We start from the raw sequence: 21,330 nt of genomic DNA, 5'->3' as shown, positions 1-21,330 counted from the left end.
TAGGGTTAGGGTTCAGAAAACCACAAGGTCCAGATCTCCATGGACACTGACAGTGAGAAAGGCATGCCCAGGAGAGCACAACATTCCCCCAAAACTTTAGCCTTCATTTTTCCTAATCGGAACTCACCTCAGCCCAATGCTGAATGTTAGGCTGCGGCTAGGGTTAGGGTTAGGGTTACGCCTAGGGTTAGGGTTCAGAAAACCACAAAGCCCTGAGCTCCAGGGACAATGACAATGAGAAAGGCAGGCCCAGGGGAGCACAGCATTACCCCAAAATTTTAGCCTTCCTATTTCCTAATCGTAAATCACCTCAGCCCAATGCTCTTTCTTTGGCTGTGCTTTGGGCTAGGGTTAGGGTTAGGGTTTCGCCTAGGGTTAGGGTTCAGAAAAACACAAGGCCCAGAGCTCCAGGGACATTGACTATGAGAAAGGCATGCCAAGGGGAGGACCGCATTGTCCCAAACTTGTAGCCTTCATGTTTTCCTAACCGGAACTCATCTCAGCCCAGTGATCTGTCTTTGGCTGCACCTAGGGTTAGGGTTAGGGTTACACCTAGGGTTAGGGTTCAGAAAACCACAAGGCCCTGAGCTTCAGAGACAATGACAATGAGAAAGGCATGCCCAGGGGAGCGCAGCACTGTCCTAATATTACAGCTTTCCTATTTGCCCCATTGGAACTCACCTCAGCCCAATGCTGTTAATTAGCCTGAACCTAGTACTAGGGTTAGGGTTCCACCTAGGGTTAAGGTTAAGAAAACGAAAAGGCTTACAGCTATAGGGACACTGACAGCAAGAAAGGCATGCCTAGGGGACAGCATCTTTTCCCCAACCTTACAGCCTTCATGTTTTCCGAATCGGAACTCGCCTCAGCCCAATGCTGTATCTTAGGCTGCGCCTTGGGCTAGGTTTAGGGTTCGGGTTATGCCTAGGGTTAGGGTTCAGAAGACCACAAGGCCCAGATCTCCAGGGACAATGACAATGAGAGAGGCATGCCCAGGGGAGCACAATATTATCCCAAAACTTTAGCCTTCATTTTTCCTAATCGGAACTCGCCTCAGCCCAATGCTTAATCTTAGGCTGTTCCTCAGGTTAGGAGTAGGGTTAGGGTTTCACCTAGGGTTAGGGTTAAGAAAACCACAAGGCCAGATCTCCAGGGACATTGGCAGTGAGAAACGCACGCCAAGGGGAGGACCGCATTGTCCCAAACTTGTAGCCTTCATGTTTTCCTAACCGGAACTCATCTCAGCCCAATGTTCTGTCTTTGGCTGCACCTAGGCTTAGGGTTAGGGTTACGCCTAGGGTTAGGGTTCAGAAAACCACAAAGCCCTGAGCTCCAGGGACAATGACAATGAGAAAGGCAGGCCCAGGGGAGCACAGCATTACCCCAAAATTTTAGCCTTCCTATTTCCTAATCGGAAATCACCTCAGCCCAATGCTCTTTCTTTGGCTGTGCTTTGGGCTAGGGTTAGGGTTAGGGTTTCGCCTAGGGTTAGGGTTCAGAAAAACACAAGGCCCAGAGCTCCAGGGACATTGACTATGAGAAAGGCACGCCAAGGGGAGGACCGCATTGTCCCAAACTTGTAGCCTTCATGTTTTCCTAACCGGAACTCATCTCAGCCCAATGTTCTGTCTTTGGCTGCACCTAGGCTTAGGGTTAGGGTTCCGCCTAGGGTTAGGGTTCAGAAAACCACAAGGCCCAGAGCTCCAGGGACAATGACAATGAGAGAGGCATGCCCAGGGGAGCAGAACATTATCCCAAACTTCCAGCCTTCGTGTTTCCTAATTGGAACTCGCCCCAGCCCAATGCTGAATCTTAGGCTGTGCCTTGGGCTAGGGTTAGGGTTAGGGTTATGCCTAGGGTTAGGGTTCAGAAAACCACAAGGCCCAGAGCTCCATGGACACTGACAGTGAGAAAGGCATGCCCAGGAGAGCACAACATTCCCCCAAAACTTTAGCCTTCGTTTTTCCTAATCGGAACTCACCTCAGCCCAATGCTGAATGTTAGGCTGCGGCTAGGGTTAGGGTTAGGGTTCCGCCTAGGGTTAGGGTTCTGAAAACCACAAGGCCCGGAGCTCCAGGGACAATGACAATGAGAAAGGCATGCCCAGGGGAGCACAAATTATCCCAAATTTCCAGCCTTCGTGTTTCCTAATTGGAACTCGCCTCAGCCCAATGCTTAATCTTAGGCTGTTCCTCGGGTTAGGAATAGGGTTAGGGTTCCGCCTAGGGTTAGGGTTCAGAAAACCACAAGGCCCGGAGCTCCAGGGACAATGACAATGAGAAAGGCATGCCCAGGGGAGCACAACATTACCCCAAACTTCCAGCCTTCGTGTTTCCTAATTGGAACTCGATTCAGCCAAATGCTGAATCTTAGGCTGTGCCTTGGGCTAGGGTTAGGGTTAGGGTTATGCCTAGGGTTAGGGTTCAGAAAACCACAAGGCCCAGAGCTCCATGGACACTGACAGTGAGAAAGGCATGCCCAGGAGAGCACAACATTCCCCCAAAACTTTAGCCTTCGTTTTTCCTAATCGGAACTCACCTCAGCCCAATGCTGAATGTTAGGCTGCGGCTAGGGTTTGGGTTAGGGTTACGCCTAGGGTTAGGGTTCAGAAAACCACAAAGCCCTGAGCTCCAGGGACAATGACAATGAGAAAGGCAGGCCCAGGGGAGCACAGCATTACCCCAAAATTTTAGCCTTCCTATTTCCTAATCGGAAATCACCTCAGCCCAATGCTCTTTCTTTGGCTGTGCTTTGGGCTAGGGTTAGGGTTAGGGTTTCGCCTAGGGTTAGGGTTCAGAAAAACACAAGGCCCAGAGCTCCAGGGACATTGACTATGAGAAAGGCATGCCAAGGGGAGGACCGCATTGTCCCAAACTTGTAGCCTTCATGTTTTCCTAACCGGAACTCATCTCAGCCCAATGTTCTGTCTTTGGCTGCACCTAGGCTTAGGGTTAGGGTTCCGCCTAGGGTTAGGGTTCAGAAAACCACAAGGCCCAGAGCTCCAGGGACAATGACAATGAGAGAGGCATGCCCAGGGGAGCAGAACATTATCCCAAACTTCCAGCCTTCGTGTTTCCTAATTGGAACTCGCCCCAGCCCAATACTGAATCTTAGGCTGTGCCTTGGGCTAGGGTTAGGGTTAGGGTTATGCCTAGGGTTAGGGTTCAGAAAACCACAAGGCCCAGAGCTCCATGGACACTGACAGTGAGAAAGGCATGCCCAGGAGAGCACAACATTCCCCCAAAACTTTAGCCTTCATTTTTCCTAATCGGAACTCACCTCAGCCCAATGCTGAATGTTAGGCTGCGGCTAGGGTTAGGGTTAGGGTTACGCCTAGGGTTAGGGTTCAGAAAACCACAAAGCCCTGAGCTCCAGGGACAATGACAATGAGAAAGGCAGGCCCAGGGGAGCACAGCATTACCCCAAAATTTTAGCCTTCCTATTTCCTAATCGTAAATCACCTCAGCCCAATGCTCTTTCTTTGGCTGTGCTTTGGGCTAGGGTTAGGGTTAGGGTTTCGCCTAGGGTTAGGGTTCAGAAAAACACAAGGCCCAGAGCTCCAGGGACATTGACTATGAGAAAGGCATGCCAAGGGGAGGACCGCATTGTCCCAAACTTGTAGCCTTCATGTTTTCCTAACCGGAACTCATCTCAGCCCAATGATCTGTCTTTGGCTGCACCTAGGGTTAGGGTTAGGGTTACACCTAGGGTTAGGGTTCAGAAAACCACAAGGCCCTGAGCTTCAGAGACAATGACAATGAGAAAGGCATGCCCAGGGGAGCGCAGCACTGTCCTAATATTACAGCTTTCCTATTTGCCCCATTGGAACTCACCTCAGCCCAATGCTGTTAATTAGCCTGAACCTAGTACTAGGGTTAGGGTTCCACCTAGGGTTAAGGTTAAGAAAACGAAAAGGCTTACAGCTATAGGGACACTGACAGCAAGAAAGGCATGCCTAGGGGACAGCATCTTTTCCCCAACCTTACAGCCTTCATGTTTTCCGAATCGGAACTCGCCTCAGCCCAATGCTGTATCTTAGGCTGCGCCTTGGGCTAGGTTTAGGGTTCGGGTTATGCCTAGGGTTAGGGTTCAGAAGACCACAAGGCCCAGATCTCCAGGGACAATGACAATGAGAGAGGCATGCCCAGGGGAGCACAATATTATCCCAAAACTTTAGCCTTCATTTTTCCTAATCGGAACTCGCCTCAGCCCAATGCTTAATCTTAGGCTGTTCCTCAGGTTAGGAGTAGGGTTAGGGTTTCACCTAGGGTTAGGGTTAAGAAAACCACAAGGCCAGATCTCCAGGGACATTGGCAGTGAGAAACGCACGCCAAGGGGAGGACCGCATTGTCCCAAACTTGTAGCCTTCATGTTTTCCTAACCGGAACTCATCTCAGCCCAATGTTCTGTCTTTGGCTGCACCTAGGGTTAGGGTTAGGGTTACGCCTAGGGTTAGGGTTCAGAAAACCACAAAGCCCTGAGCTCCAGGGACGCTGACAATGAGAAAGGCATGCCAAGGGGATTGCATCTTTACCCCAACCTTGCAGTTGTCATGTTTTATAAATTGGAACTCACCTCAGCCCAATGCTGAATCTTAGGCTGTGCCTTGGGCTAGGGTTAGGGTTAGGGTTATGCCTAGGGTTAGGGTTCAGAAAACCACAAGTCCCAGAGCTCCATGGACACTGACAGTGAGAAAGGCATGCCCAGGAGAGCACAACATTCCCCCAAAACTTTAGCCTTCGTTTTTCCTAATCGGAACTCACCTCAGCCCAATGCTGAATGTTAGGCTGCGGCTAGGGTTAGGGTTAGGGTTCCGCCTAGGGTTAGGGTTCTGAAAACCACAAGGCCCGGAGCTCCAGGGACAATGACAATGAGAAAGGCATGCCCAGGGGAGCACAACATTATCCCAAATTTCCAGCCTTCGTGTTTCCTAATTGGAACTCGCCTCAGCCCAATGCTTAATCTTAGGCTGTTCCTCGGGTTAGGAATAGGGTTAGGGTTCCGCCTAGGGTTAGGGTTCAGAAAACCACAAGGCCCGGAGCTCCAGGGACAATGACAATGAGAAAGGCATGCCCAGGGGAGCACAACATTACCCCAAACTTCCAGCCTTCGTGTTTCCTAATTGGAACTCGATTCAGCCAAATGCTGAATCTTAGGCTGTGCCTTGGGCTAGGGTTAGGGTTAGGGTTATGCCTAGGGTTAGGGTTCAGAAAACCACAAGGCCCAGAGCTCCATGGACACTGACAGTGAGAAAGGCATGCCCAGGAGAGCACAACATTCCCCCAAAACTTTAGCCTTCGTTTTTCCTAATCGGAACTCACCTCAGCCCAATGCTGAATGTTAGGCTGCGGCTAGGGTTAGGGTTAGGGTTACGCCTAGGGTTAGGGTTCAGAAAACCACAAAGCCCTGAGCTCCAGGGACAATGACAATGAGAAAGGCAGGCCCAGGGGAGCACAGCATTACCCCAAAATTTTAGCCTTCCTATTTCCTAATCGGAAATCACCTCAGCCCAATGCTCTTTCTTTGGCTGTGCTTTGGGCTAGGGTTAGGGTTAGGGTTTCGCCTAGGGTTAGGGTTCAGAAAAACACAAGGCCCAGAGCTCCAGGGACATTGACTATGAGAAAGGCACGCCAAGGGGAGGACCGCATTGTCCCAAACTTGTAGCCTTCATGTTTTCCTAACCGGAACTCATCTCAGCCCAATGTTCTGTCTTTGGCTGCACCTAGGCTTAGGGTTAGGGTTCCGCCTAGGGTTAGGGTTCAGAAAACCACAAGGCCCAGAGCTCCAGGGACAATGACAATGAGAGAGGCATGCCCAGGGGAGCAGAACATTATCCCAAACTTCCAGCCTTCGTGTTTCCTAATTGGAACTCGCCCCAGCCCAATACTGAATCTTAGGCTGTGCCTTGGGCTAGGGTTAGGGTTAGGGTTATGCCTAGGGTTAGGGTTCAGAAAACCACAAGGCCCAGAGCTCCATGGACACTGACAGTGAGAAAGGCATGCCCAGGAGAGCACAACATTCCCCGAAAACTTTAGCCTTCGTTTTTCCTAATCGGAACTCACCTCAGCCCAATGCTGAATGTTAGGCTGCGGCTAGGGTTAGGGTTAGGGTTCCGCCTAGGGTTAGGGTTCTGAAAACCACAAGGCCCGGAGCTCCAGGGACAATGACAATGAGAAAGGCATGCCCAGGGGAGCACAACATTATCCCAAATTTCCAGCCTTCGTGTTTCCTAATTGGAACTCGCCTCAGCCCAATGCTTAATCTTAGGCTGTTCCTCGGGTTAGGAATAGGGTTAGGGTTCCGCCTAGGGTTAGGGTTCAGAAAACCACAAGGCCCGGAGCTCCAGGGACAATGACAATGAGAAAGGCATGCCCAGGGGAGCACAACATTACCCCAAACTTCCAGCCTTCGTGTTTCCTAATTGGAACTCGATTCAGCCAAATGCTGAATCTTAGGCTGTGCCTTGGGCTAGGGTTAGGGTTAGGGTTATGCCTAGGGTTAGGGTTCAGAAAACCACAAGGTCCAGAGCTCCATGGACACTGACAGTGAGAAAGGCATGCCCAGGAGAGCACAACATTCCCCCAAAACTTTAGCCTTCATTTTTCCTAATCGGAACTCACCTCAGCCCAATGCTGAATGTTAGGCTGCGGCTAGGGTTAGGGTTAGGGTTACGCCTAGGGTTAGGGTTCAGAAAACCACAAAGCCCTGAGCTCCAGGGACAATGACAATGAGAAAGGCAGGCCCAGGGGAGCACAGCATTACCCCAAAATTTTAGCCTTCGTATTTCCTAATCGTAAATCACCTCAGCCCAATGCTCTTTCTTTGGCTGTGCTTTGGGCTAGGGTTAGGGTTAGGGTTTCGCCTAGGGTTAGGGTTCAGAAAAACACAAGGCCCAGAGCTCCAGGGACATTGACTATGAGAAAGGCATGCCAAGGGGAGGACCGCATTGTCCCAAACTTGTAGCCTTCATGTTTTCCTAACCGGAACTCATCTCAGCCCAATGATCTGTCTTTGGCTGCACCTAGGGTTAGGGTTAGGGTTACACCTAGGGTTAGGGTTCAGAAAACCACAAGGCCCTGAGCTTCAGAGACAATGACAATGAGAAAGGCATGCCCAGGGGAGCGCAGCACTGTCCTAATATTACAGCTTTCCTATTTGCCCCATTGGAACTCACCTCAGCCCAATGCTGTTAATTAGCCTGAACCTAGTACTAGGGTTAGGGTTCCACCTAGGGTTAAGGTTAAGAAAACGAAAAGGCTTACAGCTATAGGGACACTGACAGCAAGAAAGGCATGCCTAGGGGACAGCATCTTTTCCCCAACCTTACAGCCTTCATGTTTTCCGAATCGGAACTCGCCTCAGCCCAATGCTGTATCTTAGGCTGCGCCTTGGGCTAGGTTTAGGGTTCGGGTTATGCCTAGGGTTAGGGTTCAGAAGACCACAAGGCCCAGATCTCCAGGGACAATGACAATGAGAGAGGCATGCCCAGGGGAGCACAATATTATCCCAAAACTTTAGCCTTCATTTTTCCTAATCGGAACTCGCCTCAGCCCAATGCTTAATCTTAGGCTGTTCCTCAGGTTAGGAGTAGGGTTAGGGTTTCACCTAGGGTTAGGGTTAAGAAAACCACAAGGCCAGATCTCCAGGGACATTGGCAGTGAGAAACGCACGCCAAGGGGAGGACCGCATTGTCCCAAACTTGTAGCCTTCATGTTTTCCTAACCGGAACTCATCTCAGCCCAATGTTCTGTCTTTGGCTGCACCTAGGGTTAGGGTTAGGGTTACGCCTAGGGTTAGGGTTCAGAAAACCACAAAGCCCTGAGCTCCAGGGACAATGACAATGAGAAAGGCAGGCCCAGGGGAGCACAGCATTACCCCAAAATTTTAGCCTTCCTATTTCCTAATCGGAAATCACCTCAGCCCAATGCTCTTTCTTTGGCTGTGCTTTGGGCTAGGGTTAGGGTTAGGGTTTCGCCTAGGGTTAGGGTTCAGAAAAACACAAGGCCCAGAGCTCCAGGGACATTGACTATGAGAAAGGCACGCCAAGGGGAGGACCGCATTGTCCCAAACTTGTAGCCTTCATGTTTTCCTAACCGGAACTCATCTCAGCCCAATGTTCTGTCTTTGGCTGCACCTAGGCTTAGGGTTAGGGTTCCGCCTAGGGTTAGGGTTCAGAAAACCACAAGGCCCAGAGCTCCAGGGACAATGACAATGAGAGAGGCATGCCCAGGGGAGCAGAACATTATCCCAAACTTCCAGCCTTCGTGTTTCCTAATTGGAACTCGCCCCAGCCCAATGCTGAATCTTAGGCTGTGCCTTGGGCTAGGGTTAGGGTTAGGGTTATGCCTAGGGTTAGGGTTCAGAAAACCACAAGGCCCAGAGCTCCATGGACACTGACAGTGAGAAAGGCATGCCCAGGAGAGCACAACATTCCCCCAAAACTTTAGCCTTCGTTTTTCCTAATCGGAACTCACCTCAGCCCAATGCTGAATGTTAGGCTGCGGCTAGGGTTAGGGTTAGGGTTCCGCCTAGGGTTAGGGTTCTGAAAACCACAAGGCCCGGAGCTCCAGGGACAATGACAATGAGAAAGGCATGCCCAGGGGAGCACAAATTATCCCAAATTTCCAGCCTTCGTGTTTCCTAATTGGAACTCGCCTCAGCCCAATGCTTAATCTTAGGCTGTTCCTCGGGTTAGGAATAGGGTTAGGGTTCCGCCTAGGGTTAGGGTTCAGAAAACCACAAGGCCCGGAGCTCCAGGGACAATGACAATGAGAAAGGCATGCCCAGGGGAGCACAACATTACCCCAAACTTCCAGCCTTCGTGTTTCCTAATTGGAACTCGATTCAGCCAAATGCTGAATCTTAGGCTGTGCCTTGGGCTAGGGTTAGGGTTAGGGTTATGCCTAGGGTTAGGGTTCAGAAAACCACAAGGCCCAGAGCTCCATGGACACTGACAGTGAGAAAGGCATGCCCAGGAGAGCACAACATTCCCCCAAAACTTTAGCCTTCGTTTTTCCTAATCGGAACTCACCTCAGCCCAATGCTGAATGTTAGGCTGCGGCTAGGGTTAGGGTTAGGGTTACGCCTAGGGTTAGGGTTCAGAAAACCACAAAGCCCTGAGCTCCAGGGACAATGACAATGAGAAAGGCAGGCCCAGGGGAGCACAGCATTACCCCAAAATTTTAGCCTTCCTATTTCCTAATCGGAAATCACCTCAGCCCAATGCTCTTTCTTTGGCTGTGCTTTGGGCTAGGGTTAGGGTTAGGGTTTCGCCTAGGGTTAGGGTTCAGAAAAACACAAGGCCCAGAGCTCCAGGGACATTGACTATGAGAAAGGCACGCCAAGGGGAGGACCGCATTGTCCCAAACTTGTAGCCTTCATGTTTTCCTAACCGGAACTCATCTCAGCCCAATGTTCTGTCTTTGGCTGCACCTAGGCTTAGGGTTAGGGTTCCGCCTAGGGTTAGGGTTCAGAAAACCACAAGGCCCAGAGCTCCAGGGACAATGACAATGAGAGAGGCATGCCCAGGGGAGCAGAACATTATCCCAAACTTCCAGCCTTCGTGTTTCCTAATTGGAACTCGCCCCAGCCCAATGCTGAATCTTAGGCTGTGCCTTGGGCTAGGGTTAGGGTTAGGGTTATGCCTAGGGTTAGGGTTCAGAAAACCACAAGGCCCAGAGCTCCATGGACACTGACAGTGAGAAAGGCATGCCCAGGAGAGCACAACATTCCCCCAAAACTTTAGCCTTCGTTTTTCCTAATCGGAACTCACCTCAGCCCAATGCTGAATGTTAGGCTGCGGCTAGGGTTAGGGTTAGGGTTCCGCCTAGGGTTAGGGTTCTGAAAACCACAAGGCCCGGAGCTCCAGGGACAATGACAATGAGAAAGGCATGCCCAGGGGAGCACAAATTATCCCAAATTTCCAGCCTTCGTGTTTCCTAATTGGAACTCGCCTCAGCCCAATGCTTAATCTTAGGCTGTTCCTCGGGTTAGGAATAGGGTTAGGGTTCCGCCTAGGGTTAGGGTTCAGAAAACCACAAGGCCCGGAGCTCCAGGGACAATGACAATGAGAAAGGCATGCCCAGGGGAGCACAACATTACCCCAAACTTCCAGCCTTCGTGTTTCCTAATTGGAACTCGATTCAGCCAAATGCTGAATCTTAGGCTGTGCCTTGGGCTAGGGTTAGGGTTAGGGTTATGCCTAGGGTTAGGGTTCAGAAAACCACAAGGCCCAGAGCTCCATGGACACTGACAGTGAGAAAGGCATGCCCAGGAGAGCACAACATTCCCCCAAAACTTTAGCCTTCGTTTTTCCTAATCCTAACTCACCTCAGCCCAATGCTGAATGTTAGGCTGCGGCTAGGGTTTGGGTTAGGGTTACGCCTAGGGTTAGGGTTCAGAAAACCACAAAGCCCTGAGCTCCAGGGACAATGACAATGAGAAAGGCAGGCCCAGGGGAGCACAGCATTACCCCAAAATTTTAGCCTTCCTATTTCCTAATCGTAAATCACCTCAGCCCAATGCTCTTTCTTTGGCTGTGCTTTGGGCTAGGGTTAGGGTTAGGGTTTCGCCTAGGGTTAGGGTTCAGAAAAACACAAGGCCCAGAGCTCCAGGGACATTGACTATGAGAAAGGCATGCCAAGGGGAGGACCGCATTGTCCCAAACTTGTAGCCTTCATGTTTTCCTAACCGGAACTCATCTCAGCCCAATGATCTGTCTTTGGCTGCACCTAGGGTTAGGGTTAGGGTTACACCTAGGGTTAGGGTTCAGAAAACCACAAGGCCCAGAGCTCCAGGGACAATGACAATGAGAGAGGCATGCCCAGGGGAGCAGAACATTATCCCAAACTTCCAGCCTTCGTGTTTCCTAATTGGAACTCGCCCCAGCCCAATACTGAATCTTAGGCTGTGCCTTGGGCTAGGGTTAGGGTTAGGGTTATGCCTAGGGTTAGGGTTCAGAAAACCACAAGGCCCAGAGCTCCATGGACACTGACAGTGAGAAAGGCATGCCCAGGAGAGCACAACATTCCCCCAAAACTTTAGCCTTCGTTTTTCCTAATCGGAACTCACCTCAGCCCAATGCTGAATGTTAGGCTGCGGCTAGGGTTAGGGTTAGGGTTACGCCTAGGGTTAGGGTTCAGAAAACCACAAAGCCCTGAGCTCCAGGGACAATGACAATGAGAAAGGCAGGCCCAGGGGAGCACAGCATTACCCCAAAATTTTAGCCTTCGTATTTCCTAATCGTAAATCACCTCAGCCCAATGCTCTTTCTTTGGCTGTGCTTTGGGCTAGGGTTAGGGTTAGGGTTTCGCCTAGGGTTAGGGTTCAGAAAAACACAAGGCCCAGAGCTCCAGGGACATTGACTATGAGAAAGGCATGCCAAGGGGAGGACCGCATTGTCCCAAACTTGTAGCCTTCATGTTTTCCTAACCGGAACTCATCTCAGCCCAATGATCTGTCTTTGGCTGCACCTAGGGTTAGGGTTAGGGTTACACCTAGGGTTAGGGTTCAGAAAACCACAAGGCCCTGAGCTTCAGAGACAATGACAATGAGAAAGGCATGCCCAGGGGAGCGCAGCACTGTCCTAATATTACAGCTTTCCTATTTGCCCCATTGGAACTCACCTCAGCCCAATGCTGTTAATTAGCCTGAACCTAGTACTAGGGTTAGGGTTCCACCTAGGGTTAAGGTTAAGAAAACGAAAAGGCTTACAGCTATAGGGACACTGACAGCAAGAAAGGCATGCCTAGGGGACAGCATCTTTTCCCCAACCTTACAGCCTTCATGTTTTCCGAATCGGAACTCGCCTCAGCCCAATGCTGTATCTTAGGCTGCGCCTTGGGCTAGGTTTAGGGTTCGGGTTATGCCTAGGGTTAGGGTTCAGAAGACCACAAGGCCCAGATCTCCAGGGACAATGACAATGAGAGAGGCATGCCCAGGGGAGCACAATATTATCCCAAAACTTTAGCCTTCATTTTTCCTAATCGGAACTCGCCTCAGCCCAATGCTTAATCTTAGGCTGTTCCTCAGGTTAGGAGTAGGGTTAGGGTTTCACCTAGGGTTAGGGTTAAGAAAACCACAAGGCCAGATCTCCAGGGACATTGGCAGTGAGAAACGCACGCCAAGGGGAGGACCGCATTGTCCCAAACTTGTAGCCTTCATGTTTTCCTAACCGGAACTCATCTCAGCCCAATGTTCTGTCTTTGGCTGCACCTAGGGTTAGGGTTAGGGTTACGCCTAGGGTTAGGGTTCAGAAAACCACAAAGCCCTGAGCTCCAGGGACGCTGACAATGAGAAAGGCATGCCAAGGGGATTGCATCTTTACCCCAACCTTGCAGTTGTCATGTTTTATAAATTGGAACTCACCTCAGCCCAATGCTCTATCTTAGGCTGTGCCTTGGGCTAGGGTTAGGGTTAGGGTTATGCCTAGGGTTAGGGTTCAGAAAACCACAAGGCCCAGAGCTCCAGGGACAATGACAATGAGAGAGGCATGCCCAGGGGAGCAGAACATTATCCCAAACTTCCAGCCTTCGTGTTTCCTAATTGGAACTCGCCCCAGCCCAATGCTGAATCTTAGGCTGTGCCTTGGGCTAGGGTTAGGGTTAGGGTTATGCCTAGGGTTAGGGTTCAGAAAACCACAAGGCCCAGAGCTCCATGGACACTGACAGTGAGAAAGGCATGCCCAGGAGAGCACAACATTCCCCCAAAACTTTAGCCTTCGTTTTTCCTAATCGGAACTCACCTCAGCCCAATGCTGAATGTTAGGCTGCGGCTAGGGTTAGGGTTAGGGTTCCGCCTAGGGTTAGGGTTCTGAAAACCACAAGGCCCGGAGCTCCAGGGACAATGACAATGAGAAAGGCATGCCCAGGGGAGCACAACATTATCCCAAATTTCCAGCCTTCGTTTTTCCTAATTGGAACTCGCCTCAGCCCAATGCTTAATCTTAGGCTGTTCCTCGGGTTAGGAATAGGGTTAGGGTTCCGCCTAGGGTTAGGGTTCAGAAAACCACAAGGCCCGGAGCTCCAGGGACAATGACAATGAGAAAGGCATGCCCAGGGGAGCACAACATTACCCCAAACTTCCAGCCTTCGTGTTTCCTAATTGGAACTCGATTCAGCCAAATGCTGAATCTTAGGCTGTGCCTTGGGCTAGGGTTAGGGTTAGGGTTATGCCTAGGGTTAGGGTTCAGAAAACCACAAGGTCCAGAGCTCCATGGACACTGACAGTGAGAAAGGCATGCCCAGGAGAGCACAACATTCCCCCAAAACTTTAGCCTTCATTTTTCCTAATCGGAACTCACCTCAGCCCAATGCTGAATGTTAGGCTGCGGCTAGGGTTAGGGTTAGGGTTACGCCTAGGGTTAGGGTTCAGAAAACCACAAAGCCCTGAGCTCCAGGGACAATGACAATGAGAAAGGCATGCCCAGGGGAGCACAGCATTACCCCAAAATTTTAGCCTTCGTATTTCCTAATCGTAAATCACCTCAGCCCAATGCTCTTTCTTTGGCTGTGCTTTGGGCTAGGGTTAGGGTTAGGGTTTCGCCTAGGGTTAGGGTTCAGAAAAACACAAGGCCCAGAGCTCCAGGGACATTGACTATGAGAAAGGCATGCCAAGGGGAGGACCGCATTGTCCCAAACTTGTAGCCTTCATGTTTTCCTAACCGGAACTCATCTCAGCCCAGTGATCTGTCTTTGGCTGCACCTAGGGTTAGGGTTAGGGTTACACCTAGGGTTAGGGTTCAGAAAACCACAAGGCCCTGAGCTTCAGAGACAATGACAATGAGAAAGGCATGCCCAGGGGAGCGCAGCACTGTCCTAATATTACAGCTTTCCTATTTGCCCCATTGGAACTCACCTCAGCCCAATGCTGTTAATTAGCCTGAACCTAGTACTAGGGTTAGGGTTCCACCTAGGGTTAAGGTTAAGAAAACGAAAAGGCTTACAGCTATAGGGACACTGACAGCAAGAAAGGCATGCCTAGGGGACAGCATCTTTTCCCCAACCTTACAGCCTTCATGTTTTCCGAATCGGAACTCGCCTCAGCCCAATGCTGTATCTTAGGCTGCGCCTTGGGCTAGGTTTAGGGTTCGGGTTATGCCTAGGGTTAGGGTTCAGAAGACCACAAGGCCCAGATCTCCAGGGACAATGACAATGAGAGAGGCATGCCCAGGGGAGCACAATATTATCCCAAAACTTTAGCCTTCATTTTTCCTAATCGGAACTCGCCTCAGCCCAATGCTTAATCTTAGGCTGTTCCTCAGGTTAGGAGTAGGGTTAGGGTTTCACCTAGGGTTAGGGTTAAGAAAACCACAAGGCCAGATCTCCAGGGACATTGGCAGTGAGAAACGCACGCCAAGGGGAGGACCGCATTGTCCCAAACTTGTAGCCTTCATGTTTTCCTAACCGGAACTCATCTCAGCCCAATGTTCTGTCTTTGGCTGCACCTAGGCTTAGGGTTAGGGTTACGCCTAGGGTTAGGGTTCAGAAAACCACAAAGCCCTGAGCTCCAGGGACAATGACAATGAGAAAGGCAGGCCCAGGGGAGCACAGCATTACCCCAAAATTTTAGCCTTCCTATTTCCTAATCGGAAATCACCTCAGCCCAATGCTCTTTCTTTGGCTGTGCTTTGGGCTAGGGTTAGGGTTAGGGTTTCGCCTAGGGTTAGGGTTCAGAAAAACACAAGGCCCAGAGCTCCAGGGACATTGACTATGAGAAAGGCACGCCAAGGGGAGGACCGCATTGTCCCAAACTTGTAGCCTTCATGTTTTCCTAACCGGAACTCATCTCAGCCCAATGTTCTGTCTTTGGCTGCACCTAGGCTTAGGGTTAGGGTTCCGCCTAGGGTTAGGGTTCAGAAAACCACAAGGCCCAGAGCTCCAGGGACAATGACAATGAGAGAGGCATGCCCAGGGGAGCAGAACATTATCCCAAACTTCCAGCCTTCGTGTTTCCTAATTGGAACTCGCCCCAGCCCAATGCTGAATCTTAGGCTGTGCCTTGGGCTAGGGTTAGGGTTAGGGTTATGCCTAGGGTTAGGGTTCAGAAAACCACAAGGCCCAGAGCTCCATGGACACTGACAGTGAGAAAGGCATGCCCAGGAGAGCACAACATTCCCCCAAAACTTTAGCCTTCGTTTTTCCTAATCGGAACTCACCTCAGCCCAATGCTGAATGTTAGGCTGCGGCTAGGGTTAGGGTTAGGGTTCCGCCTAGGGTTAGGGTTCTGAAAACCACAAGGCCCGGAGCTCCAGGGACAATGACAATGAGAAAGGCATGCCCAGGGGAGCACAAATTATCCCAAATTTCCAGCCTTCGTGTTTCCTAATTGGAACTCGCCTCAGCCCAATGCTTAATCTTAGGCTGTTCCTCAGGTTAGGAATAGGGTTAGGGTTCCGCCTAGGGTTAGGGTTCAGAAAACCACAAGGCCCGGAGCTCCAGGGACAATGACAATGAGAAAGGCATGCCCAGGGGAGCACAACATTACCCCAAACTTCCAGCCTTCGTGTTTCCTAATTGGAACTCGATTCAGCCAAATGCTGAATCTTAGGCTGTGCCTTGGGCTAGGGTTAGGGTTAGGGTTATGCCTAGGGTTAGGGTTCAGAAAACCACAAGGCCCAGAGCTCCATGGACACTGACAGTGAGAAAGGCATGCCCAGGAGAGCACAACATTCCCCCAAAACTTTAGCCTTCGTTTTTCCTAATCGGAACTCACCTCAGCCCAATGCTGAATGTTAGGCTGCGGCTAGGGTTTGGGTTAGGGTTACGCCTAGGGTTAGGGTTCAGAAAACCACAAAGCCCTGAGCTCCAGGGACAATGACAATGAGAAAGGCAGGCCCAGGGGAGCACAGCATTACCCCAAAATTTTAGCCTTCCTATTTCCTAATCGGAAATCACCTCAGCCCAATGCTCTTTCTTTGGCTGTGCTTTGGGCTAGGGTTAGGGTTAGGGTTTCGCCTAGGGTTAGGGTTCAGAAAAACACAAGGCCCAGAGCTCCAGGGACATTGACTATGAGAAAGGCATGCCAAGGGGAGGACCGCATTGTCCCAAACTTGTAGCCTTCATGTTTTCCTAACCGGAACTCATCTCAGCCCAATGTTCTGTCTTTGGCTGCACCTAGGCTTAGGGTTAGGGTTCCGCCTAGGGTTAGGGTTCAGAAAACCACAAGGCCCAGAGCTCCAGGGACAATGACAATGAGAGAGGCATGCCCAGGGGAGCAGAACATTATCCCAAACTTCCAGCCTTCGTGTTTCCTAATTGGAACTCGATTCAGCCAAATGCTGAATCTTAGGCTGTGCCTTGGGCTAGGGTTAGGGTTAGGGTTATGCCTAGGGTTAGGGTTCAGAAAACCACAAGGCCCAGAGCTCCATGGACACTGACAGTGAGAAAGGCATGCCCAGGAGAGCACAACATTCCCCCAAAACTTTAGCCTTCATTTTTCCTAATCGGAACTCACCTCAGCCCAATGCTGAATGTTAGGCTGCGGCTAGGGTTAGGGTTAGGGTTACGCCTAGGGTTAGGGTTCAGAAAACCACAAAGCCCTGAGCTCCAGGGACAATGACAATGAGAAAGGCAGGCCCAGGGGAGCACAGCATTACCCCAAAATTTTAGCCTTCGTATTTCCTAATCGTAAATCACCTCAGCCCAATGCTCTTTCTTTGGCTGTGCTTTGGGCTAGGGTTAGGGTTAGGGTTTCGCCTAGGGTTAGGGTTCAGAAAAACACAAGGCCCAGAGCTCCAGGGACATTGACTATGAGAAAGGCATGCCAAGGGGAGGACCGCATTGTCCCAAACTTGTAGCCTTCATGTTTTCCTAACCGGAACTCATCTCAGCCCAATGATCTGTCTTTGGCTGCACCTAGGGTTAGGGTTAGGGTTACACCTAGGGTTAGGGTTCAGAAAACCACAAGGCCCTGAGCTTCAGAGACAATGACAATGAGAAAGGCATGCCCAGGGGAGCGCAGCACTGTCCTAATATTACAGCTTTCCTATTTGCCCCATTGGAACTCACCTCAGCCCAATGCTGTTAATTAGCCTGAACCTAGTACTAGGGTTAGGGTTCCACCTAGGGTTAAGGTTAAGAAAACGAAAAGGCTTACAGCTATAGGGACACTGACAGCAAGAAAGGCATGCCTAGGGGACAGCATCTTTTCCCCAACCTTACAGCCTTCATGTTTTCCGAATCGGAACTCGCCTCAGCCCAATGCTGTATCTTAGGCTGCGCCTTGGGCTAGGTTTAGGGTTCGGGTTATGCCTAGGGTTAGGGTTCAGAAGACCACAAGGCCCAGATCTCCAGGGACAATGACAATGAGAGAGGCATGCCCAGGGGAGCACAATATTATCCCAAAACTTTAGCCTTCATTTTTCCTAATCGGAACTCGCCTCAGCCCAATGCTTAATCTTAGGCTGTTCCTCAGGTTAGGAGTAGGGTTAGGGTTTCACCTAGGGTTAGGGTTAAGAAAACCACAAGGCCAGATCTCCAGGGACATTGGCAGTGAGAAACGCACGCCAAGGGGAGGACCGCATTGTCCCAAACTTGTAGCCTTCATGTTTTCCTAACCGGAACTCATCTCAGCCCAATGTTCTGTCTTTGGCTGCACCTAGGGTTAGGGTTAGGGTTACGCCTAGGGTTAGGGTTCAGAAAACCACAAAGCCCTGAGCTCCAGGGACGCTGACAATGAGAAAGGCATGCCAAGGGGATTGCATCTTTACCCCAACCTTGCAGTTGTCATGTTTTATAAATTGGAACTCACCTCAGCCCAATGCTGAATCTTAGGCTGTGCCTTGGGCTAGGGTTAGGGTTAGGGTTATGCCTAGGGTTAGGGTTCAGAAAACCACAAGTCCCAGAGCTCCATGGACACTGACAGTGAGAAAGGCATGCCCAGGAGAGCACAACATTCCCCCAAAACTTTAGCCTTCGTTTTTCCTAATCGGAACTCACCTCAGCCCAATGCTGAATGTTAGGCTGCGGCTAGGGTTAGGGTTAGGGTTCCGCCTAGGGTTAGGGTTCTGAAAACCACAAGGCCCGGAGCTCCAGGGACAATGACAATGAGAAAGGCATGCCCAGGGGAGCACAACATTATCCCAAATTTCCAGCCTTCGTGTTTCCTAATTGGAACTCGCCTCAGCCCAATGCTTAATCTTAGGCTGTTCCTCGGGTTAGGAATAGGGTTAGGGTTCCGCCTAGGGTTAGGGTTCAGAAAACCACAAGGCCCGGAGCTCCAGGGACAATGACAATGAGAAAGGCATGCCCAGGGGAGCACAACATTACCCCAAACTTCCAGCCTTCGTGTTTCCTAATTGGAACTCGATTCAGCCAAATGCTGAATCTTAGGCTGTGCCTTGGGCTAGGGTTAGGGTTAGGGTTATGCCTAGGGTTAGGGTTCAGAAAACCACAAGGCCCAGAGCTCCATGGACACTGACAGTGAGAAAGGCATGCCCAGGAGAGCACAACATTCCCCCAAAACTTTAGCCTTCGTTTTTCCTAATCGGAACTCACCTCAGCCCAATGCTGAATGTTAGGCTGCGGCTAGGGTTAGGGTTAGGGTTACGCCTAGGGTTAGGGTTCAGAAAACCACAAAGCCCTGAGCTCCAGGGACAATGACAATGAGAAAGGCAGGCCCAGGGGAGCACAGCATTACCCCAAAATTTTAGCCTTCCTATTTCCTAATCGGAAATCACCTCAGCCCAATGCTCTTTCTTTGGCTGTGCTTTGGGCTAGGGTTAGGGTTAGGGTTTCGCCTAGGGTTAGGGTTCAGAAAAACACAAGGCCCAGAGCTCCAGGGACATTGACTATGAGAAAGGCACGCCAAGGGGAGGACCGCATTGTCCCAAACTTGTAGCCTTCATGTTTTCCTAACCGGAACTCATCTCAGCCCAATGTTCTGTCTTTGGCTGCACCTAGGCTTAGGGTTAGGGTTCCGCCTAGGGTTAGGGTTCAGAAAACCACAAGGCCCAGAGCTCCAGGGACAATGACAATGAGAGAGGCATGCCCAGGGGAGCAGAACATTATCCCAAACTTCCAGCCTTCGTGTTTCCTAATTGGAACTCGCCCCAGCCCAATACTGAATCTTAGGCTGTGCCTTGGGCTAGGGTTAGGGTTAGGGTTATGCCTAGGGTTAGGGTTCAGAAAACCACAAGGCCCAGAGCTCCATGGACACTGACAGTGAGAAAGGCATGCCCAGGAGAGCACAACATTCCCCGAAAACTTTAGCCTTCGTTTTTCCTAATCGGAACTCACCTCAGCCCAATGCTGAATGTTAGGCTGCGGCTAGGGTTAGGGTTAGGGTTCCGCCTAGGGTTAGGGTTCTGAAAACCACAAGGCCCGGAGCTCCAGGGACAATGACAATGAGAAAGGCATGCCCAGGGGAGCACAACATTATCCCAAATTTCCAGCCTTCGTGTTTCCTAATTGGAACTCGCCTCAGCCCAATGCTTAATCTTAGGCTGTTCCTCGGGTTAGGAATAGGGTTAGGGTTCCGCCTAGGGTTAGGGTTCAGAAAACCACAAGGCCCGGAGCTCCAGGGACAATGACAATGAGAGAGGCATGCCCAGGGGAGCACAACATTACCCCAAACTTCCAGCCTTCGTGTTTCCTAATTGGAACTCGATTCAGCCAAATGCTGAATCTTAGGCTGTGCCTTGGGCTAGGGTTAGGGTTAGGGTTATGCCTAGGGTTAGGGTTCAGAAAACCACAAGGTCCAGAGCTCCATGGACACTGACAGTGAGAAAGGCATGCCCAGGAGAGCACAACATTCCCCCAAAACTTTAGCCTTCATTTTTCCTAATCGGAACTCACCTCAGCCCAATGCTGAATGTTAGGCTGCGGCTAGGGTTAGGGTTAGGGTTACGCCTAGGGTTAGGGTTCAGAAAACCACAAAGCCCTGAGCTCCAGGGACAATGACAATGAGAAAGGCAGGCCCAGGGGAGCACAGCATTACCCCAAAATTTTAGCCTTCGTATTTCCTAATCGTAAATCACCTCAGCCCAATGCTCTTTCTTTGGCTGTGCTTTGGGCTAGGGTTAGGGTTAGGGTTTCGCCTAGGGTTAGGGTTCAGAAAAACACAAGGCCCAGAGCTCCAGGGACATTGACTATGAGAAAGGCATGCCAAGGGGAGGACCGCATTGTCCCAAACTTGTAGCCTTCATGTTTTCCTAACCGGAACTCATCTCAGCCCAATGATCTGTCTTTGGCTGCACCTAGGGTTAGGGTTAGGGTTACACCTAGGGTTAGGGTTCAGAAAACCACAAGGCCCTGAGCTTCAGAGACAATGACAATGAGAAAGGCATGCCCAGGGGAGCGCAGCACTGTCCTAATATTACAGCTTTCCTATTTGCCCCATTGGAACTCACCTCAGCCCAATGCTGTTAATTAGCCTGAACCTAGTACTAGGGTTAGGGTTCCACCTAGGGTTAAGGTTAAGAAAACGAAAAGGCTTACAGCTATAGGGACACTGACAGCAAGAAAGGCATGCCTAGGGGACAGCATCTTTTCCCCAACCTTACAGCCTTCATGTTTTCCGAATCGGAACTCGCCTCAGCCCAATGCTGTATCTTAGGCTGCGCCTTGGGCTAGGTTTAGGGTTCGGGTTATGCCTAGGGTTAGGGTTCAGAAGACCACAAGGCCCAGATCTCCAGGGACAATGACAATGAGAGAGGCATGCCCAGGGGAGCACAATATTATCCCAAAACTTTAGCCTTCATTTTTCCTAATCGGAACTCGCCTCAGCCCAATGCTTAATCTTAGGCTGTTCCTCAGGTTAGGAGTAGGGTTAGGGTTTCACCTAGGGTTAGGGTTAAGAAAACCACAAGGCCAGATCTCCAGGGACATTGGCAGTGAGAAACGCACGCCAAGGGGAGGACCGCATTGTCCCAAACTTGTAGCCTTCATGTTTTCCTAACCGGAACTCATCTCAGCCCAATGTTCTGTCTTTGGCTGCACCTAGGGTTAGGGTTAGGGTTACGCCTAGGGTTAGGGTTCAGAAAACCACAAAGCCCTGAGCTCCAGGGACAATGACAATGAGAAAGGCAGGCCCAGGGGAGCACAGCATTACCCCAAAATTTTAGCCTTCCTATTTCCTAATCGGAAATCACCTCAGCCCAATGCTCTTTCTTTGGCTGTGCTTTGGGCTAGGGTTAGGGTTAGGGTTTCGCCTAGGGTTAGGGTTCAGAAAAACACAAGGCCCAGAGCTCCAGGGACATTGACTATGAGAAAGGCACGCCAAGGGGAGGACCGCATTGTCCCAAACTTGTAGCCTTCATGTTTTCCTAACCGGAACTCATCTCAGCCCAATGTTCTGTCTTTGGCTGCACCTAGGCTTAGGGTTAGGGTTCCG

The sequence above is a fragment of the Aphelocoma coerulescens genome, chromosome 2 (assembly GCF_041296385.1).
Source record: "Aphelocoma coerulescens isolate FSJ_1873_10779 chromosome 2, UR_Acoe_1.0, whole genome shotgun sequence".
Lineage (NCBI taxonomy): Eukaryota > Metazoa > Chordata > Aves > Passeriformes > Corvidae > Aphelocoma > Aphelocoma coerulescens.
This window is presented reverse-complemented; position numbering follows the sequence as displayed.